Here is an 11,237-nt window from a genome sequence, read left to right on the forward strand (position 1 = left end):
AGTTTCCATATGCAGCCGTGCTGAAATGGCGCCACAGCCTGTGCACTGTCTTTTTAACAGCTGCTGGACAAACAGACAGACCGACCTGCAGGAGAAGCAGCAGGCTGAGCAGAGAAAGCATTATCTTGTGTCTGTTCTCTGTGGTTATAGGAACAAGCTTTAACTATGATGAGGAATGAGCCAGAAAGTGGACCAGATGAGCACATTATAGATGTATTTATAGGCAGCTAAAAACGACTGATGAACATGAGATGGAGGGGAGAGTGGGGCAAGTTGAATTACTGTTTGACTAAGATGTCTTCAAAGAGACAGAAATAGAAGAGACAGTGACCACAGTCAGCTCCAGCTTCATAATGACACACTTTTTAAGAGCACACGTGGTCTCTGTAAAGCAGCAGTTCCCAACCCTTTAAATGCAGCTATATATTTGTGATGCTTCCTCACAGATTGGCCTGAGTGAGAATATGAGCTGTGAGCAGTTCAACCAAGCAGATGGTTTCTTCTGAGAGATTACAGAAAATTGAGAGGAAGGGTTTATTGTTAAATGGAAAGCATCGTTATTATTGATCATCTTGAGATTTAACATGGGACCCCTTAGATCCAACTTAGTTCCAACCTTTTTCCAACTCACTTGTCAGTTCACCACCTGTCTCTTTCCTTTTAACCCTTCCTGTTACTCACCAGCTCCCCAAAATGATTCTCCTGATTTGCAACTGATGTTTTGATCTTTTAGTGCACAATCAGACTGAGATAGCAGACAAGTTTATAATGTGGTCCAGCGGCAACAACATAGAAGTTCCTCTCATTGGCTTATCACAGTGATAGACCTTCATACAAGATTTTAAAAAAACAAAACAAAAAAAAACATTTAAATGTTTTTAAAGATCAGTTCAATTTAAGACATTAAAAAACATCACATATAAAACAATATTACATCTTTTCACCAAAACTGTACTTCACTGTCTTGCAAATGATTTGTTGGACAACTTACAAATCCTTTGCGGCCTAGAGGGTCCGGACCCCAGGTTCCAGACCACTGCTCTAAAGGTATATTTTATACTTCAAAAACCTGGTCATTAAAAACAAACTGCCATTTAAAAGTTGTCAAGCTACTTTAATTGATCACAAAGGTCCGGTTACAGGAATACAGTAAAAATTGTGTTTTCAGTATCAAATACTCCCTAATGTAGTTTTTAAATATGGCGCCAAAAAGTTTGCATCTTGCTCCTTCAGTGACAAATCTATGATAATGATACATTTTTAAATTCATTGTCAAAGAAACATTGTGAAGAACAGTGAATCTTCAAACTCTTCAAATCATATACGAGTAAAACTGAGAGAGGCCACTGTATTTAATTCCCAATATCACTGAGGCTTAAAATGTGATTCACATGAAGTGTTACATTAAACATCTAACATTATTTTCAAATCATCATTAGATAAAAGTCTAGTATTTCTTTACAACTGATATTACTTACTGTTGTTCTGAGGAGGCCAGCTTAGCTTCAGCTGAACTGAGAAGCATTAGGAGGGAACCTGGAGGTTCAACATGGGAGGAGTTTACAATTACTAAACCTACACGTCTGAAGCTGATTTCAGCCTTTTTAGACTCGATATAGTTAAAGATTCAGTGTGTGTTCACCAGTGCAGAGGAGGTTTTAAAACAGATATTTATGTTGGGAAATAACATTTTTCTGTCTGTTATACAAAAAACTACTGAGTTCATAAGCAATTGTTGATAAAAAAAAATTGAATTATCTTTGTGCTGTTGTGTGTGGACCATTAAATTGCGGTTTACTGTCCAGTTAGTATCAGCGTACTGTATCTTCCTTTGCATTTCAGTTTGCCAGAGTAGCATTTGTTAAATGGTCAGCTCGGGCGGCCCGGTAGTCGAGTGCTTATACTGTGTGTGAGCGCCAGACGCTCTTAACAGGGAGTCACGGGTTCGATTCCCAACGGGTCCAACTCTTTCCTGCATGTTATTCCCCTCTCTCTACACCCTTTCCTGTCAGTCTCCACTGATCTATCATAAAGGCACAAAAAGCCCCAAAATTTGCATGAGAGATTCTTAGTTAAAGCAGGGAAAGAGGGCTGAGGATATAATGACTGATCTAACATGTATTGTGTTGCCCACCTTCAAGAAAACATCTCAGCCTCCAACCTGTTTTCATGAGTGTGTGAACATCTGCAACAACAAAAAGCTCACATTCAGATCCAGCCAGAGAAGCTGTGTGGAAGTGTGTTTAACCTCCGAGCTCTGCCTCCATGTCAGCGGGGCTGATTGGCTGGATGAGAGGGCTCTGACTGGGGACAACTCTCCCTAACTACCTGCTAATTTGAAGGCTTGATTGGTCAGAGTGTGAATCCAGATTGAAGGGCAAACCAACCCTGTGTGACGTGGTGAACGTCTTCTTGCAGCCACATGTCACACGTGTGTGTTGCAGCGGTTGGACGCTGATGTGTTGTGTTCCATTATCTTTTTGTCTTTGATAAATAGGGATTAGCATTCTGCACGGAGCTGCATCTGAACGGAGAAAAAGGAGCATTGCTAAGAAGGCTGGAATACAGAGGATTACAAGAGGCTTTATGCTCTGTAATTTGATTTTAAAAGAGTCTTACCTTTGTTCTGTGTGCCCAGTTCTGATGTGCTGGGAGGTTGAGATTAGCACATAAAATCGAATTTGTGACAAAGCTGATTAGCAGTTGAAACAGGGCCAACAATGGTTTTCTTGTTAGAAAAATCTGCATTTTAGAGTCAAATTTCTCCCATCAAGAAAGGAAATGTTTCTATTTCCTGCTCCAATGTTATGGCAAAATGTGAATGATATAGTATTGTGTCTCACTATAATGCACTGCGGCTGTAACATACTGTATATTCACTGTAGCTCTCATAAGAAGACAGATTGAGTTTTAGACACATCTTAACACGAAACAACAGTTAGTTGATCAGTTTATACATTTTTACATTTCTACACTTGGCTACATACTGAGGACATTTTGGCTCCATCAGAGGGAAGTCAGCTCCAGCTTCAGCTGCACGGTGGTTACATACTGCCACCTGCTGGATTGATACGCTCCTACAGTTCAGATGCTGCATCTCTCCATACATTCACTGCAGGCTCAGGACACACACTGGTGTAGACACAAAACTAATGAAATCAAATTAAACTAGTTATTTAATTAAGCTGGTTAAATGGAAGTTGTAAAACTACAGAGTAACAGAATAAATGTTGCTGATTGTACCAATAAGGTTGTTCTGTAATAATCCCAGAGCAGACACCAGTTTAGTTGTTGACTACAAAAAAAAAAGACTGAAACTGTGTGTGTCCAGGTATTAGTCATGTTGTGGGAACCTAAGTCTGTTTATACAGATTTATTGTCATTTTTCTTCCTTATGGAGACAAAAAACAAGTCTCCATAAGGTAAATCATTCAATGTGAAGGTGAAGACATGTTTTAAGGCTAAAGTAAGGAGGTAAGGGTTAAGGCTGCTAGAAGTTAGGGTTAAGGTTAGAGAGTTGGGACAAGATGATTGTATATGTCTGTGTGTGTTTCTACCAAACTCTTGTCTAATTTTGACTTTGCTGTCTTTCTATCCCACTAATTCTGTCCTGCTCAATCAAATTTTTGGATTTATCAAAATTTTGGTAAAACAATCAGTTGCAGAGTTCAGTGGTTGCTAACCGTGATTGGTTTCATGTTGAAAACAGTCTGCTCCATCTATTTTTATGGATCTTTGATCTCTCTGCTTTCAACGCTCTGTCCTGTCTCTCTTATTGTATTTGGACAAAAAATTGTGACAGAAATTGTTTATTAAGGAGGAAAATATTTTCCATAAATTTCATTTAGACCAGAAGTTGAAAAAGCTTCAGAAAATAGATAGATGGATAAATAGATAATTATTTACTAGGTAAAACATCTTGGTTTATTTTATAGAGATCAGCTAAAAACTATTTTGATCTTCAAATACATAAATATTGGAACACAGCGCTTATTGTAATTGTTGAGAAAATATTAATTAAAAAAATTAATAGAAGTGAAGGATTGAAAAACATTTATAGTAGAGGAGCACTGTATCTATTCCTCAGTCTGCTGCTGGACCTCTGCAGGTTTGTACTCAGAGTTTAGTTTTGACTGTAAGTATTATAATATTTATATTTATTGTACACATTACCATTGTGTTCCTGGGTTTGAATATATAATGAAAATACAACTAGACGACCAATAGAATACTCTCTGGTTTGAAGTGCAAACAGGACAAATCAAAGCTGACATTGGACTCCTTGTTGTATATTAGTGGAGGACATTGAAATTTTATATTTTGTGGTGTGAATTTAAATATTTACAAATTATAAATAGCACTGGTATTAACATAATTCATCCTTTCTGGTGTGTCATCCTTAAAAATTGTTGAACATTTCAGTTCTTGCACCGCAAATAGTGTGAGGTAGCTACAAGTTGAGGCATTTTGAAACCTGCAGGAACTGAACCAGTTAATCTTTACAGTTTTAAATAAATTATTTTTACCAGTTCCAATGATTTGGATTATTACAAAAAGAAAAAAAATCAATCAATAAATAGACAAATAATTAAAAAAATAAAAATAAAAATGAACTTTAGGTGGATTGAAATATTACATTGTACAAAAGATGACATTTAAATATTTTATCCCATATTGTGTCAGTGTTAAGTCTCATTGAATACATTTTTCATCGATTTGTTGGAGCTCATATGATTTGAAATGGAATCAATTAGAAACTAGCAGAGACTGAAATCTACATACTCACCAGTCCTAACAGCACTGGAAACATTTACACAGAGAGATTTCATTTTTTCCTCTTTTTACATGAAATGATTCGGTTCTGCCTCCAACCAGGCTGGCAGCGAATGGTGGAGGCTGGAGCGTCATGTCTCCCAAAGAGAAGTCAGGTTTCCAAAAACAGAAGAAAAGAAAAGGAAGATAAGAGAGAGAAAACTGGGGCCAACAGTATATCACCCAAAAAGAGGTGGGAGTGGTCCATAAGTGGTGTAAATTAATCTGTTCGCTTTGTCCATAGTGAAACCGGCTACTTTCGCTCCCTAACATCAGTTACTTAATATCTTCCCAGAAAACTCAGTGTTTACATCCTGCTCCTCTTGTAGCCGACATTTAATCAATACAGGCAAACCTTTAGCAGCTGTTCATACTAAATCAGCTGTCCCTGCCCCTGCTGCTGCCAGGCCCGACAGCTGCAGCCCTGGCTGCCCATCACTGCCCCCTCCCAGTGAACCAGCCCCACTCCTACGGTGAGCAGAATTGATTTGAATGACATGTCAGTCAGCACATTTGCAATGGAATTGGGAATTTCTTTTGTTATTTTTGAAATACAGAAAAATGATTATGAATTCAAACACTAATGATCACTCTTTGAAACAAAAACAGCCTCTGGTCTGAAGTGGATTCTGGACAGTTTGAAGCACTGAGTGACTCAGTCCGTACTGAAGTGACAGCCAGTGATAAAATAACACCTTCTAGTCACATGGGCAAGGTGCTGTATGTCTTTATCATAACTCATCATTATCTACTTCATAATATTCAGGACTCATTAGGTAACTACTTATTAATGACTCATCAGCTTTCAGGACATTTCTGGATTGTTCCTCATTTGTGTGTCAAGTATTATCACGATGTTAATATGTGACTTAATCTGTCTTATTTAAGTGCATCTAAGAGTTGAACTCCTGAAGGCTAGATATACTTATATGTCATATACAGCTTAAACCAGTTTATCATATTGTGATGATCATGTATAGAAGCTTCACTGTCCTGTCAGGACCACATGTCAACTTATCATGAGCTTAACAGCTGTTTAGGTCGGAGAGTTGTTTTCAATGCCCTTTTGAGAAGGAAATGGGAAAAACCTATTGTCATTACCTGTGCCGTCTTATTACTTGATATGGCAGCAGGTACCTGGGTGTTACTGTTGCAGACTGCGACCAATAGAGGGCACATTCGTCACATCTTGAAAACATGATCATTTCCAGTGTCAGGTCCCTCATCTTTCATCAGCACACACCTACCTGGAGAATCTGTCAGCAGCAGTCTGCAGCACTCACATTTCAGAGGGTCTCTGTGGTTCTGCTAACAGTTTTATTCAAGTAAGACCCAGGATTCCTATGTTGGAATATACAAAATATTCAACCACATGGACACAGAACAATAAATCTGAATGTGGTGTCTCAGTTACAGATGTGCAGGATTTTTTCAAAATCATTTATCATGATGTGACACAGCTGGAGGAAAGGATTTTACTCATACTGTGATGGGAAACCATATATGCTATATCATAGGTCAAAATGACCAGTTGAACAATCAACAAAAAATGTCTTGTGTGATGTTAAAACGGTAATAAAAATGATTTGTGCTTAAAGTAGGCTGAGAAACATCATGTGGTTTAAAGCCAAAATATGAAAAGATCTAAAAGAAAAAAAAAGTTGGTTTTTTTTCCTTTTTACTTGTTCAACATTCTTGGAAATGCTCGTATTTGCTTTTCTTACTTAGCAGTAAGATGAGGATCTGTGTGTGAAGAATAGAGCTGGAGTCAGGATATTGTTAGCCTAGGTCAGCATAAAGACTGGAAGCAGGGGCCAACAGTTCAAAAATGCACCTACCAGCACCTGTGAAGATGAGTGATTCATGTGTTATATCTGATTTAATTTGTACACAAAGAGAAATGCAAAAATGACAATGTGTTATTATTGAGGGAGAAAACAAACAGATGAGACAGACTACATTAAAAAAACCTTCTACAGAGACTACAACATCAATGTAACAGAAGTGACTATGTCTGAGAGTCAGTTTCCCTGTGATCAATGCAACAAATGTGATTACACATGTGATTTCCTGCTAAAGTCAATTGTAGGCTCAGGGTTATGAATGAGTTTGTGAACACCACAGCTACAGGTAGTGAAAAACAGCTGTAGCAGGTACAGGGAGAGCCACACGACCAGTAACAGAAGGATCAGAAGGAGCACATCACCCAAACGTGCACAGAAAAAACAGACAGGTAAATGCTTCTGACTTGGCACAAGAACTATCTGTGGAAACTGGTGATCAGACAGTGTGATGGATCTTGCATGAAGTCAGCCTCTATGGACAGAATCCAAGCAGAAAAGTGCAGATTAAGAACAAGCAAAGAACACGAAAAGAAGCCTGATGAATATTGGCGGCACATTCTTTGGTCGAATGAAACCAGATCAGATGGGGTCCAGCCTGTTTGCTGTGGACCTGGCCCGGACCACAGTGACAGCATAACACCGACTGTGAAACATGGAGGTGGGGGTGAGCTGATATGCCTTTAATCCAATAGAAAACCTTTGGAGGATTTTAAAGCAGAAGATAGAGTAACAAAAGCCCCCCAGCTGATCAGAATCATCTGTAGAGCATCTCTCCACACATCTGTGTCAGACTGCTATCATCCATCAGCAGGACTGAATCTGTCATCAGAAACAAAGGCAGACATAAAGAATATTTAAAAAATGAAAGAATGGAGTCTCTGTAATGAAGGGGGCACTCAGCTGGTTCTTAAATATGGACCTTTAAAGTTGAATTAGTCAAACATTTCTGTTTTCCATATTAATTGGCTTCATTCTTCTTGGGCTAAAAACACAAAACACATAAAAGTGTGCTAATATTTGAACATACTGATACTGACCAGGGTGTACTTCTGTTGTATACTGTATTGATTGAGAGTTTTTTGGTTGGAAAACCAAAACAATTCACTTATAAAAGGATAAGAAGTCAACAGAACTGCAGAGTGATAATTCTCTTTGGTTGTGTCTTTCACGTTACACATAACACAAAAATTTTAATTAGTGCAGCTTTAAAACACTACTCCTGAAAAAATTCTTACCATACCCAGCCCCTGTGGTAAAATCTGTTGCTGTCATGAGTATTTTGTTATATTTTTTACTGGAATCCTTTAGTCTTTATTAGAGCCCTACCGGTACATGATAGGGCTGACACTTAATACACTTTATTCAAAATTCTAACAACAGTGCAGACGTGTGTGTGTGTGTGTGTGTGTGTGTGTGTGTCTGTGTACCTGCTAAGAACCTGAGGAGATGTGTGTAAGTGTACGAGGACAGTGGCACTGGCAGCTGTAATCCTGTACATACTATTTATACATTAAAAAAACTTTTTTTTTTAATGATTTTGTTTATGTAGCTACTAGAGTATAATAGAGTATGTGTGTGTGTGTGGGAGCCTACAAGTGGACCTGCGGTTCTTGTATGTACTATGAAATATAATCCTGCCTGCGCCTGGTGCAGGTTTAAAGGTGGTCACTGCAAATATCAAGCAATGAAATCAAACTTGTTCTGCTTTGGGGACTTTGTGCAGTTAATTGAGGAATAAAAAGTATGCATGTCAATATCCTCACTTTATTTTTAAGGCTTTTTATTTTTGCCCATCCTAAGCACAGAATATTAAACAGATGTTCATGGTTCCCAGAGGATGTTTCCTAATGACTCTGGTCATCCCAGACATCTTTCCCACAGCACAACTGTAACATTTTGGGCTTTTCCAGCAGCTGAGTGGATTACTGTGACATTAAACACATTCAAGAAAAATTGTAATAACTTTCGTGATCCCGACTTTTTATCTGATGCCACCATGAGTTCAACATGTTAACCTGTCCGACACCTAGATTTATGACCAAATTCCAGCAACAGTAATTACAATAATCCATCATCATCAATAATAGCAAATGTAGCTTGTCTCTCAGTCAACTTGTTAAATGGTCCAGTAAGTTGATTGGTGAGTCGCAGCTTAACCGAGCGTCCCCGTTCACCAGACAGTTCCAGAGGATAGTTGGCTGGATTTGAAACCATGACTCACACACTTTGAACAGTGAACTTCAGTTTCTTCCTCCGGGATGAAGTTTCCCAAAGTGCAGAACAAAACGATATAAAGAGAGCTTTGCTCCAGCAGCCGTCACTCATATGAATAAGTCGTAGTTAGACTGCATAGAAGCAATATATAATTTAATTATGTTTATTTTATAAATGTAATATATAATTTATTTAATTTTGTTGTCTTTGCTGTGTGTTGAATGTGTTTGTGTAAGACTGACTGACTTTTGACTATAAACCAAATTTACCTGTGGGTACAAATAAACTACCTACCTACCTATGACATGGTAAATATTATACCTGCTAAACAGCCTACATGACATTATATATTGTTATTGTATATAGTAGTTCTATTTTATCTTATTGTGTATTTAGTGGTTTCATTTTATATTATTTATTTTAGTTCTATTTCTGTTCTTATTTTATCTCTTATCGTGTTTTCCCCTTGTGCTGCTGCGTCAGTCTGAGTTTCCTCTACAGGGAGTACATCTTATCTTAAACATCAGCATGTTAGCATGGTGATATTAGCATTTAGTTCAAAGCACAGCCTAACAGCGCTGCTTGCAAAGCACAGACTTTTAGTTTAGTTTCATTAAAGTTTTTCTTTTTTCATTCTTATTTTTAATCACCCACTCCAGTTCCTGGATCTTTAAGCTACACTCTGCCTATGGATGAGGACATACTTTTATCCTTTTAAAAACTTTTTGTTATTTTAGTGGAACAATTCTAACAGAGATGAAAAATGTTGTTTCACACCATCAGGACGTCTGTACAGAAAAGACAAACTGTAGATGTCAAGAACATGGACGGTCACCTCGGTGGTGCCGTTGTCAGTAGCGATGCTCACAGACTCCCCCTTTACTGATGCACACACACTAAAAACGTGGACAAAACAACCAATCGTTTTTTTTATTGCCATTGTGCATGAACTTTGACAATGCAGATTACACAAGGAGTATCATGTAGTGAGTTTATGACCACTCTGACCTGCCAGTGATGTGCTCTGGTCACTCTCAGTGCTGGTTTTGTATCGGTTGATGGCTTTAGCAAAGAACTCCTTGCTGATCCAGCCCCCATGCTCAAAACCAAGGAATGCAAGATGAGACGCTCGAGTCAAAGAATGGACATCATCCTGGAGGACAACACTGTTTGTTTGTTTGTTTTTTTCCTATTATTGCACACATCTAGTTTACCAATGTCGAGTATATGTGGGACACTGGGAAAGCTATAGCTCTTGGTAAGGTGCTGAAATGTCTTTAGAAACCACAACACTGCATTGAGCCTCTTTAAAAGCCACATATATGCAAAATATGAATGGGACATCAATGCAGGGATTCCACAAGCACACCAGATATCAAAATAAATGTGGATTATGCTTCACTCTTGCAAATGAAAGTGGTGAATCATTTACACTTGGGCATGGCTATGCTCATCTAACAGCCTAGAGTACGGTGCTTTGCACAGTGCACGAGACGTTCAGAAGGTTTTGTTGCTTGGTGGTAGCATCAGGATGCCTACAACACTCAGTAATAACAGACAGACAGTGAGAGGGAGGCAGGCAGGTGTGAGCCTTTTATCTATGCATCAAACAGGTGACGATGCTATTGTATCTGCAACCAAACTATCTCTAGTACTGTAGCTAGTCTCTAATAGCAATCAAATCAAAAGGCTGAGAGATATTTTAGGAATGAATCATCATGAGTCTATTTATGTCTTGGATGCCAAAATCTCACGGAATGCATTAAATGGAAAAGCAATTATCTGAATGATCAGTCTAGTTTGGATATGAGCTGAATGCAGACTGGAGATCAGTTGTACAAACATCGTGTATGGCTAGACGGCTGTGTGGCTACATCCACTGCTGTTGTTGTTGGGTATGGAACCTGATTACTTTTTGGTACTAGTACAAACCTGTTTGTACAAAGGCCAAATTTGGAATCTTTGCTCAAATCTAAAGCTGCATTAATTGGGTTTTTGCCACCTGGGGGCCACACAAAACACAACCTCTGACAGCCGTCCACGCCTTTGACTGGTACTGTACTTACACATCCAGCACTCACTGGCATTTATTTAAAGTGAAATAAATATTTTGTGTAGTTCAAGCTCTGTTTTGGTTTCCATCAAACTTGGAGAAAAATATCTGTCTCTTTAGCTGCTACATCAGCTACTCAGCGACCCTGTCTGTCTGCTGTTTTGTGGTGAGGGACAGTGGATTTATCAGAGCTTCTTTGTTGAGAATAGGGTGGAAGTAAGGTTGATTAAGAGGGGAGCATTTTTTTGGCTGGAAAAAAACCCAATTTGCTTAAAAAGGATAGGAAGTCAGGGGTATGGTAGTTTCTAATAAAG

The sequence above is a fragment of the Trachinotus anak genome, unplaced genomic scaffold (assembly GCF_046630095.1).
Source record: "Trachinotus anak isolate AG129_WGS33_773 ecotype Australia unplaced genomic scaffold, CSIRO_AGI_Tana_v1 ptg000016l, whole genome shotgun sequence".
Classification (NCBI taxonomy): domain Eukaryota; kingdom Metazoa; phylum Chordata; class Actinopteri; order Carangiformes; family Carangidae; genus Trachinotus; species Trachinotus anak.